This window comes from Nematostella vectensis, chromosome 1, assembly GCF_932526225.1.
Source record: "Nematostella vectensis chromosome 1, jaNemVect1.1, whole genome shotgun sequence".
Lineage (NCBI taxonomy): Eukaryota > Metazoa > Cnidaria > Anthozoa > Actiniaria > Edwardsiidae > Nematostella > Nematostella vectensis.
Genome location: NC_064034.1, coordinates 1181235 through 1190844, shown reverse-complemented (window position 1 = coordinate 1190844; position 9610 = coordinate 1181235). Strand labels below are relative to the sequence as shown.

Here is a 9610-nt window from a genome sequence, read left to right as displayed (position 1 = left end):
GCTCAGTGTTTTGATTCTCGCTTTGGGTGCGAGAGGCCACGGGTTCGATTCCCGTCCGAGCCCTTTGTTTTGTGTTTTTATTTCCATTTCTGAACCAATGTCCAAATATCTGATTTTTTGGTCAGTATATATCCAAGGCTCAGTGGTCTAGTGGTATGATTCTCGCTTTGGGTGCGAGAGGCCACGGGTTCGATTCCCGTCTGAGCCCTTTATTTTGTGTTTTTGTTTCAGTTACTGAACCAATGTCCACATATCTGATTTTTTGTACAGTATCTATACAAGGCTCAGTGGTCTAGTGGTATGATTCTCGCTTTGGGTGCGAGAGGCCACGGTTTCGATTCCCGTCTGAGCCCTTTGTTTTGTGTTTTTGTTTCAGTTACTGAACCAATGTCCAATCTTTTTTGGACGGAGTATCTATTCAAGGCTCAGTGGTCTAGTGGTATGGTTCTGGCTTTGGGTAAGAGAGGCCACGAGTTCGATTTCCGTCTGAGCCCTTTCTTTTGTGTTCTTGTTCCAGCTGCTAAACCAACGTCTAAATATCTGAATTTTTGGACAGTAGCTATCCTAGCCTAAGCTGTCAGTGGTATGATTCTAGCTTTGGGTGCGAGAGGCCACGGGTTCGTTTCCTGTCTGAGGGCTTTCTTTTGTGTTTTTATTTCAGTTGCTGAACCAATGTCCACATATCTAATTTTTTGTACAGTATATATCCAAGGCTCAGTGGTCTAGTGGTATGGTTCTCGCTTTGGGTGCGAGAGGCCACGGGTTCGATTCCCGTCTGAGCCCTTTGTTTTGTGTTTTTGTTTCAGTTACTGAACCAATGTCCACATATCTGATTTTTTGTACAGTATCTATACAAGGCTCAGTGGTCTAGTGGTATGATTCTAGCTTTGGGTGCGAGAGGCCATGTGTTCGATTCCTGTCTGAGGGCTTTCTTTTGTGTTTTTGTTTAAGTTACTGAACTAATGTCCAATGTTTTTTGGACAGTATCTATCCAAGGCTCAGTGGTCTAGTGGTATGATTCTCGCTTCGGGTGCGAGAGGCCACGGGTTCGATTCCCGTCTGAGCCCTTTCTTTTGTGTTTTTGTTCCAGCTTCTAAACCAACGTCCAAATATCTGAATTTTTGGACAGTAGGTATCCAAGCCTCAGCTGTCTAGTGGTATGATTCTAGCTTTGGGTGCGAGAGGCCACGGGTTCGATTCCTGTCTGAGGGCTTTCTGTTGTGTTTTTGTTTCAGTTTCTGAACCAATGTCCAAATATCTGATTTTTTGGTCAGTATATATCCAAGGCTCAGTGGTCTAGTGGTATGATTCTCGCTTTGGGTGCGAGAGGCCACGGGTTCGATTCCCGTCTGAGCCCTTTGTTTTGTGTTTTTGTTTCAGTAACTGAACCAATGTCCACATATCTGATTTTTTGTACAGTATCTATACAAGGCTCAGTGGTCTAGTGGTATGATTCTAGCTTTGGGTGCGAGAGGCCATGTGTTTGATTCCTGTCTGAGGGCTTTCTGTTGTGTTTTTGTTTCAGTTTCTGAACCAATGTCCAAATATCTGATTGTTTGGTCAGTATATATCCAAGGCTCAGTGGTCTAGTGGTATGATTCTCGCTTTGGGTGCGAGAGGCCACGGGTTCTATTCCCGTCTGAGCCATTTGTTTTGTGTTTTTCTTTCAGTTACTGAACCAATGTTCACATATCTGATTTTTTGTACAGCATCTATACAAGGCTCAGTGGTCTAGTGGTATGATTCTCGCTTTGGGTGCGAGAGGCCACGGGTTCGATTCCCGTCTGAGCCCTTTGTTTTGTGTTTTTGTTTCAGTTACTGAACCAATGTCTACATATCTGATTTTTTGTACAGTATCTATACAAGGCTCAGTGGTCTAGTGGTATGATTCTAGCTTTGGGTGCGAGAGGCCATGTGTTCGATTCCTGTCTGAGGGCTTTCTTTTGTGTTTTTGTTTCAGTTACTGAACTAATGTCCAATGTTTTTTGGACAGTATCTATCCATTGCTCAGTGGTCTAGTGGTATGATTCTCGCTTCGGGTGCGAGAGGCCACGGGTTCGATTCCCGTCTGAGCCCTTTCTTTTGTGTTTTTGTTCCAGCTTCTAAACCAACGTCCAAATATCTGAATTTTTGGACAGTAGGTATCCAAGACTCAGCTGTCTAGTGGTATGATTCTAGCTTTGGGTGCGAGAGGCCACGGTATCGATTCCTTTCTGAGGGCTTTCTGTTGTGTTTTTGTTTCAGTTTATGAACCAATGTCCAAATATCTGATTTTTTGGTCAGTATATATCCAAGGCTCAGTGGTCTAGTGGTATGATTCTCGCTTTGGGTGCGAGAGGCCACGGGTTCGATTCCCGTCTGAGCCCTTTGTTTTGTGTTTTTGTTTCAGTTACTGAACCAATGTCCACATATCTGATTTTTTGTACAGTATCTATACAAGGGTCAGTGGTCTGTTGGTATGATTCTAGCTTTGGGTGCGAGAGGCCATTTGTTCGATTCCTGTCTGAGGGCTTTCTTTTGTGTTTTTGTTTCAGTTTCTGAACCAATGTCGAAATATCTGATTTTTTGGTCAGTATATATCCAAGGCTCAGTGGTCTATTGGTATGATTCTCGCTTTGGGTGCGAAAGGCCACGGGTTAGATTCCCGTCTGAGCCCTTTGTTTTGTGTTTTTGTTTCAGTTACTGAACCAATGTCCACATATCTGATTTTTTGTACAGTATCTATACAAGGCTCAGTGGTCTAGTGGTATGATTCTAGCTTTGGGTGCGAGAGGCCATGTGTTTGATTCCTGTCTGAGGGCTTTCTGTTGTGTTTTTGTTTCAGTTTCTGAACCAATGTCCAAATATCTGATTGTTTGGTCAGTATATATCCAAGGCTCAGTGGTCTAGTGGTATGATTCTCGCTTTGGGTGCGAGAGGCCACGGGTTCGATTCCCGTCTGAGCCATTTGTTTTGTGTTTTTCTTTCAGTTACTGAACCAATGTTCACATATCTGATTTTTTGTACAGCATCTATACAAGGCTCAGTGGTCTAGTGGTATGATTCTCGCTTTGGGTGCGAGAGGCCACGGGTTCGATTCCCGTCTGAGCCCTTTGTTTTGTGTTTTTGTTTCAGTTACTGAACCAATGTCTACATATCTGATTTTTTGTACAGTATCTATACAAGGCTCAGTGGTCTAGTGGTATGATTCTAGCTTTGGGTGCGAGAGGCCATGTGTTCGATTCCTGTCTGAGGGCTTTCTTTTGTGTTTTTGTTTCAGTTACTGAACTAATGTCCAATGTTTTTTGGACAGTATCTATCCATTGCTCAGTGGTCTAGTGGTATGATTCTCGCTTCGGGTGCGAGAGGCCACGGGTTCGATTCCCGTCTGAGCCCTTTCTTTTGTGTTTTTGTTCCAGCTTCTAAACCAACGTCCAAATATCTGAATTTTTGGACAGTAGGTATCCAAGACTCAGCTGTCTAGTGGTATGATTCTAGCTTTGGGTGCGAGAGGCCACGGTTTCGATTCCTTTCTGAGTTTCCCGTCTAAGCCCTTTGTTTTGTGTTTTTGTTTCAGTTAATGAACTAATGTACAATGTTTTTGGACAGTGCCTATCCAAGGCTCAGTGGTCTAGTGGTATGATTCTCGCTTCGGGTGCGAGAGGCCACGGGTTCGATTCCCGTCTGAGCCCTTTCTTTTGTGTTTTTGTTTCAGTTACTGAACTAATGTCCAATGGTTTTTGGACAGTATCTATCCAAGGCTCAGTGGTCTAGTGGTATGATTCTCGCTTCGGGTGCGAGAGGCCACGGGTTCGATTCCCGTCTGAGCCCTTTCTTTTGTGTTTTTGTTCCAGCTTCTAAACCAACGTCCAAATATCTGAATTTTTGGACAGTAGGTATCCTAGCCTAAGCTGTCTAGTGGTATGATTCTAGCTTTGGGTGCGAGAGGCCACGGGTTCGATTCCTGTCTGAAAGCTTTCTGTTGTGTTTTTGTTTCAGCTTCTAAACCAATGTCCAAATATCTGATTTTTTGGTCAGTATATATCCAAGGCTCAGTGGTCTAGTGGTATGATTCTCGCTTTGGGTGCGAGAGGCCACGGGTTTGATTCCCGTCTGCGCCCTTTGTTTTGTGTTTTTGTTTCAGTTACTGAACCAATGTCCACATATCTGATTTTTTGTACAGTATCTATACAAGGCTCAGTGGTCTAGTGGTATGATTCTAGCTTTGGGTGCGAGAGGCCATGTGTTCGATTCCTGTCTGAGGGCTTTCTTTTGTGTTTTTGTTTCAGTTACTGAACCAATGTCCACATATCTGATTTTTTGAACAGTATCTATACAAAGCTCAGCGGTCTAGTTGTATGATTCTCTCTTTGGGTGCGAGAGGCCACGAGTTCGATTCCCGTCTGAGCCCTTTCTTTTGTGTTTTTGTTTCAGTTACTGAACTAATGTCCAATCTTTTTTGGACGGAGTATCTATTCAAGGCTCAGTGGTCTAGTGGTATGATTCTGGCTTTGGGCGCAAGAGGCCACTAGTTCGATTCCCGTCTGAGCCCTTTCTTTTGTGTTTTTGTTTCAGTTACTGAACCAATGTCCACATATCTGATTTTTTGTACAGTATCTATTCAAGGCTCAGGGGTCTAGTGGTATGATTCTTGCTTCGGGTGCGAGAGGCCACGGGTTCGATTCCCGTCTGAGCCCTTTCTTTTGTGTTTTTGTTCCAGCTGCTAAACCAACGTCTAAATATCTGAATTTTTGGAAAGTAGCTATCCTAGCTTCAGTTGTCTAGTGGTATGATTCTAGCTTTGGGTGCGAGAGGCCACGGGTTCGATTCCTGTCTGAGGGCTTTCTGTTGTGTTTTTGTTTCAGTTTCTGAACCAATGTCCACATATCTGATTTTTTGTACAGTATCTATACAAGGCTCAGTGGTCTAGTGGTATGATTCTAGCTTTGGGTGCGAGAGGCCATGTGTTCGATTCCTGTCTGAGGGCTTTCTTTTGTGTTTTTGTTTAAGTTACTGAACTAATGTCCAATGTTTTTTGGACAGTATCTATCCAAGGCTCAGTGGTCTAGTGGTATGATTCTCGCTTCGGGTGCGAGAGGCCACGGGTTCGATTCCCGTCTGAGCCCTTTCTTTTGTGTTTTTGTTCCAGCTTCTAAACCAACGTCCAAATATCTGAATTTTTGGACAGTAGGTATCCAAGCCTCAGCTGTCTAGTGGTATGATTCTAGCTTTGGGTGCGAGAGGCCACGGGTTCGATTCCTGTCTGAGGGCTTTCTGTTGTGTTTTTGTTTCAGTTTCTGAACCAATGTCCAAATATCTGATTTTTTGGTCAGTATATATCCAAGGCTCAGTGGTCTAGTGGTATGATTCTCGCTTTGGGTGCGAGAGGCCACGGGTTCGATTCCCGTCTGAGCCCTTTGTTTTGTGTTTTTGTTTCAGTTACTGAACCAATGTCCACATATCTGATTTTTTGTACAGTATCTATACAAGGCTCAGTGGTCTAGTGGTATGATTCTAGCTTTGGGTGCGAGAGGCCATGTGTTTGATTCCTGTCTGAGGGCTTTCTGTTGTGTTTTTGTTTCAGTTTCTGAACCAATGTCCAAATATCTGATTGTTTGGTCAGTATATATCCAAGGCTCAGTGGTCTAGTGGTATGATTCTCGCTTTGGGTGCGAGAGGCCACGGGTTCTATTCCCGTCTGAGCCATTTGTTTTGTGTTTTTCTTTCAGTTACTGAACCAATGTTCACATATCTGATTTTTTGTACAGCATCTATACAAGGCTCAGTGGTCTAGTGGTATGATTCTCGCTTTGGGTGCGAGAGGCCACGGTTTCGATTCCCGTCTGAGCCCTTTGTTTTGTGTTTTTGTTTCAGTTACTGAACCAATGTCTACATATCTGATTTTTTGTACAGTATCTATACAAGGCTCAGTGGTCTAGTGGTATGATTCTAGCTTTGGGTGCGAGAGGCCATGTGTTCGATTCCTGTCTGAGGGCTTTCTTTTGTGTTTTTGTTTCAGTTACTGAACTAATGTCCAATGTTTTTTGGACAGTATCTATCCATTGCTCAGTGGTCTAGTGGTATGATTCTCGCTTCGGGTGCGAGAGGCCACGGGTTCGATTCCCGTCTGAGCCCTTTCTTTTGTGTTTTTGTTCCAGCTTCTAAACCAACGTCCAAATATCTGAATTTTTGGACAGTAGGTATCCAAGACTCAGCTGTCTAGTGGTATGATTCTAGCTTTGGGTGCGAGAGGCCACGGTTTCGATTCCTTTCTGAGGGCTTTCTGTTGTGTTTTTGTTTCAGTTTATGAACCAATGTCCAAATATCTGATTTTTTGGTCAGTATATATCCAAGTCTCAGTGGTCTAGTGGTATGATTCTCGCTTTGGGTGCGAGAGGCCACGGGTTCGATTCCCGTCTGAGCCCTTTGTTTTGTGTTTTTGTTTCAGTTACTGAACCAATGTCCACATATCTGATTTTTTGTACAGTATCTATACAAGGGTCAGTGGTCTGTTGGTATGATTCTAGCTTTGGGTGCGAGAGGCCATTTGTTCGATTCCTGTCTGAGGGCTTTCTTTTGTGTTTTTGTTTCAGTTTCTGAACCAATGTCGAAATATCTGATTTTTTGGTCAGTATATATCCAAGGCTAAGTGGTCTATTGGTATGATTCTCGCTTTGGGTGCGAGAGGCCACGGGTTAGATTCCCGTCTGAGCCCTTTGTTTTGTGTTTTTGTTTCAGTTACTGAACCAATGTCCACATATCTGATTTTTTGTACAGTATCTATACAAGGCTCAGTGGTCTAGTGGTATGATTCTCGCTTTGGGTGCGAGAGGCCACGGGTTCGATTCCCGTCTGAGCGCTTTCTTTTGTGTTTTTATTTCAGTTACTGAACCAATGTCCACATATCTGATTTTTTGTACAGTATCTATACAAGGCTCAGTGGTCTAGTGGTATGATTCTAGCTTTGGGTGCGAGAGGCCATGTGTTTGATTCCTGTCTGAGGGCTTTCTGTTGTGTTTTTGTTTCAGTTTCTGAACCAATGTCCAAATATCTGATTGTTTGGTCAGTATATATCCAAGGCTCAGTGGTCTAGTGGTATGATTCTCGCTTTGGGTGCGAGAGGCCACGGGTTCGATTCCCGTCTGAGCCATTTGTTTTGTGTTTTTCTTTCAGTTACTGAACCAATGTTCACATATCTGATTTTTTGTACAGCATCTATACAAGGCTCAGTGGTCTAGTGGTATGATTCTCGCTTTGGGTGCGAGAGGCTTCGGGTTCGATTCCCGTCTGAGCCCTTTGTTTTGTGTTTTTGTTTCAGTTACTGAACTAATGTCCAATGGTTTTTGGACAGTATCTATCCAAGGCTCAGTGGTCTAGTGGTATGATTCTCGCTTCGGGTGCGAGAGGCCACGGGTTCGATTCCCGTCTGAGCCCTTTCTTTTGTGTTTTTGTTCCAGCTTCTAAACCAACGTCCAAATATCTGAATTTTTGGACAGTAGGTATCCTAGCCTAAGCTGTCTAGTGGTATGATTCTAGCTTTGGGTGCGAGAGGCCACGGGTTCGATTCCTGTCTGAAAGCTTTCTGTTGTGTTTTTGTTTCAGCTTCTGAACCAATGTCCAAATATCTGATTTTTTGGTCAGTATATATCCAAGGCTCAGTGGTCTAGTGGTATGATTCTCGCTTTGGGTGCGAGAGGCCACGGGTTTGATTCCCGTCTGAGCCCTTTGTTTTGTGTTTTTGTTTCAGTTACTGAACCAATGTCCACATATCTGATTTTTTGTACAGTATCTATACAAGGCTCAGTGGTCTAGTGGTATGATTCTAGCTTTGGGTGCGAGAGGCCATGTGTTCGATTCCTGTCTGAAGGCTTTCTTTTGTGTTTTTGTTTCAGTTACTGAACTAATGTCCAATGTTTTTTGGACAGTATCTATCCATTGCTCAGTGGTCTAGTGGTATGATTCTCGCTTTGGGTGCGAGAGGCCACGGGTTCGATTCCCGTCTGAGCCCTTTCTTTTGTGTTTTTGTTCCAGCTTCTAAACCAACGTCCAAATATCTGAATTTTTGGACAGTAGGTATCCAAGACTCAGCTGTCTAGTGGTATGATTCTAGCTTTGGGTGCGAGAGGCCACGGTTTCGATTCCTTTCTGAGGGCTTTCTGTTGTGTTTTTGTTTCAGTTTATGAACCAATGTCCAAATATCTGATTTTTTGGTCAGTATATATCCAAGGCTCAGTGGTCTAGTGGTATGATTCTCGCTTTGGGTGCGAGAGGCCACGGGTTCGATTCCCGTCTGAGCCCTTTGTTTTGTGTTTTTGTTTCAGTTACTGAACCAATGTCCACATATCTGATTTTTTGTACAGTATCTATACAAGGGTCAGTGGTCTGTTGGTATGATTCTAGCTTTGGGTGCGAGAGGCCATTTGTTCGATTCCTGTCTGAGGGCTTTCTTTTGTGTTTTTGTTTCAGTTTCTGAACCAATGTCGAAATATCTGATTTTTTGGTCAGTATATATCCAAGGCTCAGTGGTCTATTGGTATGATTCTCGCTTTGGGTGCGAGAGGCCACGGGTTAGATTCCCGTCTGAGCCCTTTGTTTTGTGTTTTTGTTTCAGTTACTGAACCAATGTCCACAAATCTGATTTTTTGTACAGTATCTATACAAGGCTCAGTGGTCTAGTGGTATGATTCTCGCTTTGGGTGCGAGAGGCCACGGGTTCGATTCCCGTCTGAGCGCTTTCTTTTGTGTTTTTATTTCAGTTACTGAACCAATGTCCACATATCTGATTTTTTGTACAGTATCTAAACAAGGCTTAGTGGTCTAGTGGTATGATTCTAGCTTTGGGTGCGAGAGGCCATGTGTTCGATTCCTGTCTGAGGGCTTTCTTTTGTGTTTTTGTTTCAGTTACTGAACTAATGTCCAATGTTTTTTGGACAGTATCTATCCAGTGGTCAGGCTCAGTGGTCTAGTGGTATGATTCTCGCTTCGGGTGCTAGAGGCCACGGGTTCGTTTCCTGTCTGAGGGCTTTCCTTTGTGTTTTTATTTCAGTTTCTAAACCAATGTCCAAATATCTGATTGTTTGTTAAAATATATCCAAGGCTCAGTGGTCTAGTGGTATGGTTCTCGCTTTGGGTGCGAGAGGCCACGGGTTCGATTCCCGTCTAAGCCCTTTGTTTTGTGTTTTTGTTTCAGTTAATGAACTAATGTACAATGTTTTTGGACAGTGCCTATCCAAGGCTCAGTGGTCTAGTGGTATGATTCTCGCTTCGGGTGCGAGAGGCCACGGGTTCGATTCCCGTCTGAGCCCTTTCTTTTGTGTTTTTGTTTCAGTTACTGAACTAATGTCCAATGGTTTTTGGACAGTATCTATCCAAGGCTCAGTGGTCTAGTGGTATGATTCTCGCTTCGGGTGCGAGAGGCCACGGGTTCGATTCCCGTCTGAGCCCTTTCTTTTGTGTTTTTGTTCCAGCTTCTAAACCAACGTCCAAATATCTGAATTTTTGGACAGTAGGTATCCTAGCCTAAGCTGTCTAGTGGTATGATTCTAGCTTTGGGTGCGAGAGGCCACGGGTTCGATTCCTGTCTGAAAGCTTTCTGTTGTGTTTTTGTTTCAGCTTCTGAACCAATGTCCAA

General features: G+C 43.6%; 34 non-coding genes across 34 annotated transcripts; all 34 read left to right on the top strand.

The window, feature by feature from the left end:
- The first annotated feature begins 136 nt into the window (after positions 1 to 136).
- Positions 137 to 208, top strand: Trnap-ugg. Its single transcript has one exon. It is a non-coding gene; the product is annotated as a tRNA-Pro (tRNA).
- A 73-nt stretch (positions 209 to 281) lies between these two features.
- On the top strand, positions 282 to 353 carry Trnap-ugg. The gene has a single exon. It is a non-coding gene; the product is annotated as a tRNA-Pro (tRNA).
- A 358-nt stretch (positions 354 to 711) lies between these two features.
- On the top strand, positions 712 to 783 carry Trnap-ugg. Its single transcript has one exon. It is a non-coding gene; the product is annotated as a tRNA-Pro (tRNA).
- Positions 784 to 995: 212 nt separating this feature from the next.
- Trnap-ugg lies at positions 996 to 1067 on the top strand. The gene has a single exon. It is a non-coding gene; the product is annotated as a tRNA-Pro (tRNA).
- A 218-nt stretch (positions 1068 to 1285) lies between these two features.
- Positions 1286 to 1357, top strand: Trnap-cgg. The gene has a single exon. It is a non-coding gene; the product is annotated as a tRNA-Pro (tRNA).
- Positions 1358 to 1575: 218 nt separating this feature from the next.
- On the top strand, positions 1576 to 1647 carry Trnap-ugg. The gene has a single exon. It is a non-coding gene; the product is annotated as a tRNA-Pro (tRNA).
- Positions 1648 to 1720: 73 nt separating this feature from the next.
- Trnap-ugg lies at positions 1721 to 1792 on the top strand. Its single transcript has one exon. It is a non-coding gene; the product is annotated as a tRNA-Pro (tRNA).
- Positions 1793 to 2004: 212 nt separating this feature from the next.
- Positions 2005 to 2076, top strand: Trnap-cgg. Its single transcript has one exon. It is a non-coding gene; the product is annotated as a tRNA-Pro (tRNA).
- Positions 2077 to 2294: 218 nt separating this feature from the next.
- Trnap-ugg lies at positions 2295 to 2366 on the top strand. Its single transcript has one exon. It is a non-coding gene; the product is annotated as a tRNA-Pro (tRNA).
- Positions 2367 to 2874: 508 nt separating this feature from the next.
- Positions 2875 to 2946, top strand: Trnap-ugg. The gene has a single exon. It is a non-coding gene; the product is annotated as a tRNA-Pro (tRNA).
- A 73-nt stretch (positions 2947 to 3019) lies between these two features.
- Positions 3020 to 3091, top strand: Trnap-ugg. The gene has a single exon. It is a non-coding gene; the product is annotated as a tRNA-Pro (tRNA).
- Positions 3092 to 3303: 212 nt separating this feature from the next.
- Positions 3304 to 3375, top strand: Trnap-cgg. Its single transcript has one exon. It is a non-coding gene; the product is annotated as a tRNA-Pro (tRNA).
- A 224-nt stretch (positions 3376 to 3599) lies between these two features.
- Trnap-cgg lies at positions 3600 to 3671 on the top strand. Its single transcript has one exon. It is a non-coding gene; the product is annotated as a tRNA-Pro (tRNA).
- A 67-nt stretch (positions 3672 to 3738) lies between these two features.
- On the top strand, positions 3739 to 3810 carry Trnap-cgg. The gene has a single exon. It is a non-coding gene; the product is annotated as a tRNA-Pro (tRNA).
- Positions 3811 to 4028: 218 nt separating this feature from the next.
- On the top strand, positions 4029 to 4100 carry Trnap-ugg. Its single transcript has one exon. It is a non-coding gene; the product is annotated as a tRNA-Pro (tRNA).
- Positions 4101 to 4604: 504 nt separating this feature from the next.
- Trnap-cgg lies at positions 4605 to 4676 on the top strand. Its single transcript has one exon. It is a non-coding gene; the product is annotated as a tRNA-Pro (tRNA).
- A 357-nt stretch (positions 4677 to 5033) lies between these two features.
- Trnap-cgg lies at positions 5034 to 5105 on the top strand. Its single transcript has one exon. It is a non-coding gene; the product is annotated as a tRNA-Pro (tRNA).
- Positions 5106 to 5323: 218 nt separating this feature from the next.
- Trnap-ugg lies at positions 5324 to 5395 on the top strand. Its single transcript has one exon. It is a non-coding gene; the product is annotated as a tRNA-Pro (tRNA).
- Positions 5396 to 5613: 218 nt separating this feature from the next.
- On the top strand, positions 5614 to 5685 carry Trnap-ugg. Its single transcript has one exon. It is a non-coding gene; the product is annotated as a tRNA-Pro (tRNA).
- A 73-nt stretch (positions 5686 to 5758) lies between these two features.
- On the top strand, positions 5759 to 5830 carry Trnap-ugg. Its single transcript has one exon. It is a non-coding gene; the product is annotated as a tRNA-Pro (tRNA).
- Positions 5831 to 6042: 212 nt separating this feature from the next.
- On the top strand, positions 6043 to 6114 carry Trnap-cgg. The gene has a single exon. It is a non-coding gene; the product is annotated as a tRNA-Pro (tRNA).
- Positions 6115 to 6332: 218 nt separating this feature from the next.
- Positions 6333 to 6404, top strand: Trnap-ugg. The gene has a single exon. It is a non-coding gene; the product is annotated as a tRNA-Pro (tRNA).
- Positions 6405 to 6767: 363 nt separating this feature from the next.
- Trnap-ugg lies at positions 6768 to 6840 on the top strand. The gene has a single exon. It is a non-coding gene; the product is annotated as a tRNA-Pro (tRNA).
- Positions 6841 to 7057: 217 nt separating this feature from the next.
- Positions 7058 to 7129, top strand: Trnap-ugg. Its single transcript has one exon. It is a non-coding gene; the product is annotated as a tRNA-Pro (tRNA).
- Positions 7130 to 7202: 73 nt separating this feature from the next.
- On the top strand, positions 7203 to 7274 carry Trnap-ugg. Its single transcript has one exon. It is a non-coding gene; the product is annotated as a tRNA-Pro (tRNA).
- Positions 7275 to 7341: 67 nt separating this feature from the next.
- Trnap-cgg lies at positions 7342 to 7413 on the top strand. The gene has a single exon. It is a non-coding gene; the product is annotated as a tRNA-Pro (tRNA).
- Positions 7414 to 7631: 218 nt separating this feature from the next.
- Positions 7632 to 7703, top strand: Trnap-ugg. Its single transcript has one exon. It is a non-coding gene; the product is annotated as a tRNA-Pro (tRNA).
- A 212-nt stretch (positions 7704 to 7915) lies between these two features.
- Positions 7916 to 7987, top strand: Trnap-ugg. Its single transcript has one exon. It is a non-coding gene; the product is annotated as a tRNA-Pro (tRNA).
- Positions 7988 to 8205: 218 nt separating this feature from the next.
- Trnap-ugg lies at positions 8206 to 8277 on the top strand. Its single transcript has one exon. It is a non-coding gene; the product is annotated as a tRNA-Pro (tRNA).
- Positions 8278 to 8495: 218 nt separating this feature from the next.
- On the top strand, positions 8496 to 8567 carry Trnap-ugg. The gene has a single exon. It is a non-coding gene; the product is annotated as a tRNA-Pro (tRNA).
- Positions 8568 to 8640: 73 nt separating this feature from the next.
- Positions 8641 to 8713, top strand: Trnap-ugg. The gene has a single exon. It is a non-coding gene; the product is annotated as a tRNA-Pro (tRNA).
- Positions 8714 to 9074: 361 nt separating this feature from the next.
- Trnap-ugg lies at positions 9075 to 9146 on the top strand. The gene has a single exon. It is a non-coding gene; the product is annotated as a tRNA-Pro (tRNA).
- A 66-nt stretch (positions 9147 to 9212) lies between these two features.
- Positions 9213 to 9284, top strand: Trnap-cgg. The gene has a single exon. It is a non-coding gene; the product is annotated as a tRNA-Pro (tRNA).
- A 67-nt stretch (positions 9285 to 9351) lies between these two features.
- Trnap-cgg lies at positions 9352 to 9423 on the top strand. Its single transcript has one exon. It is a non-coding gene; the product is annotated as a tRNA-Pro (tRNA).
- Positions 9424 to 9610: the final 187 nt, after the last annotated feature.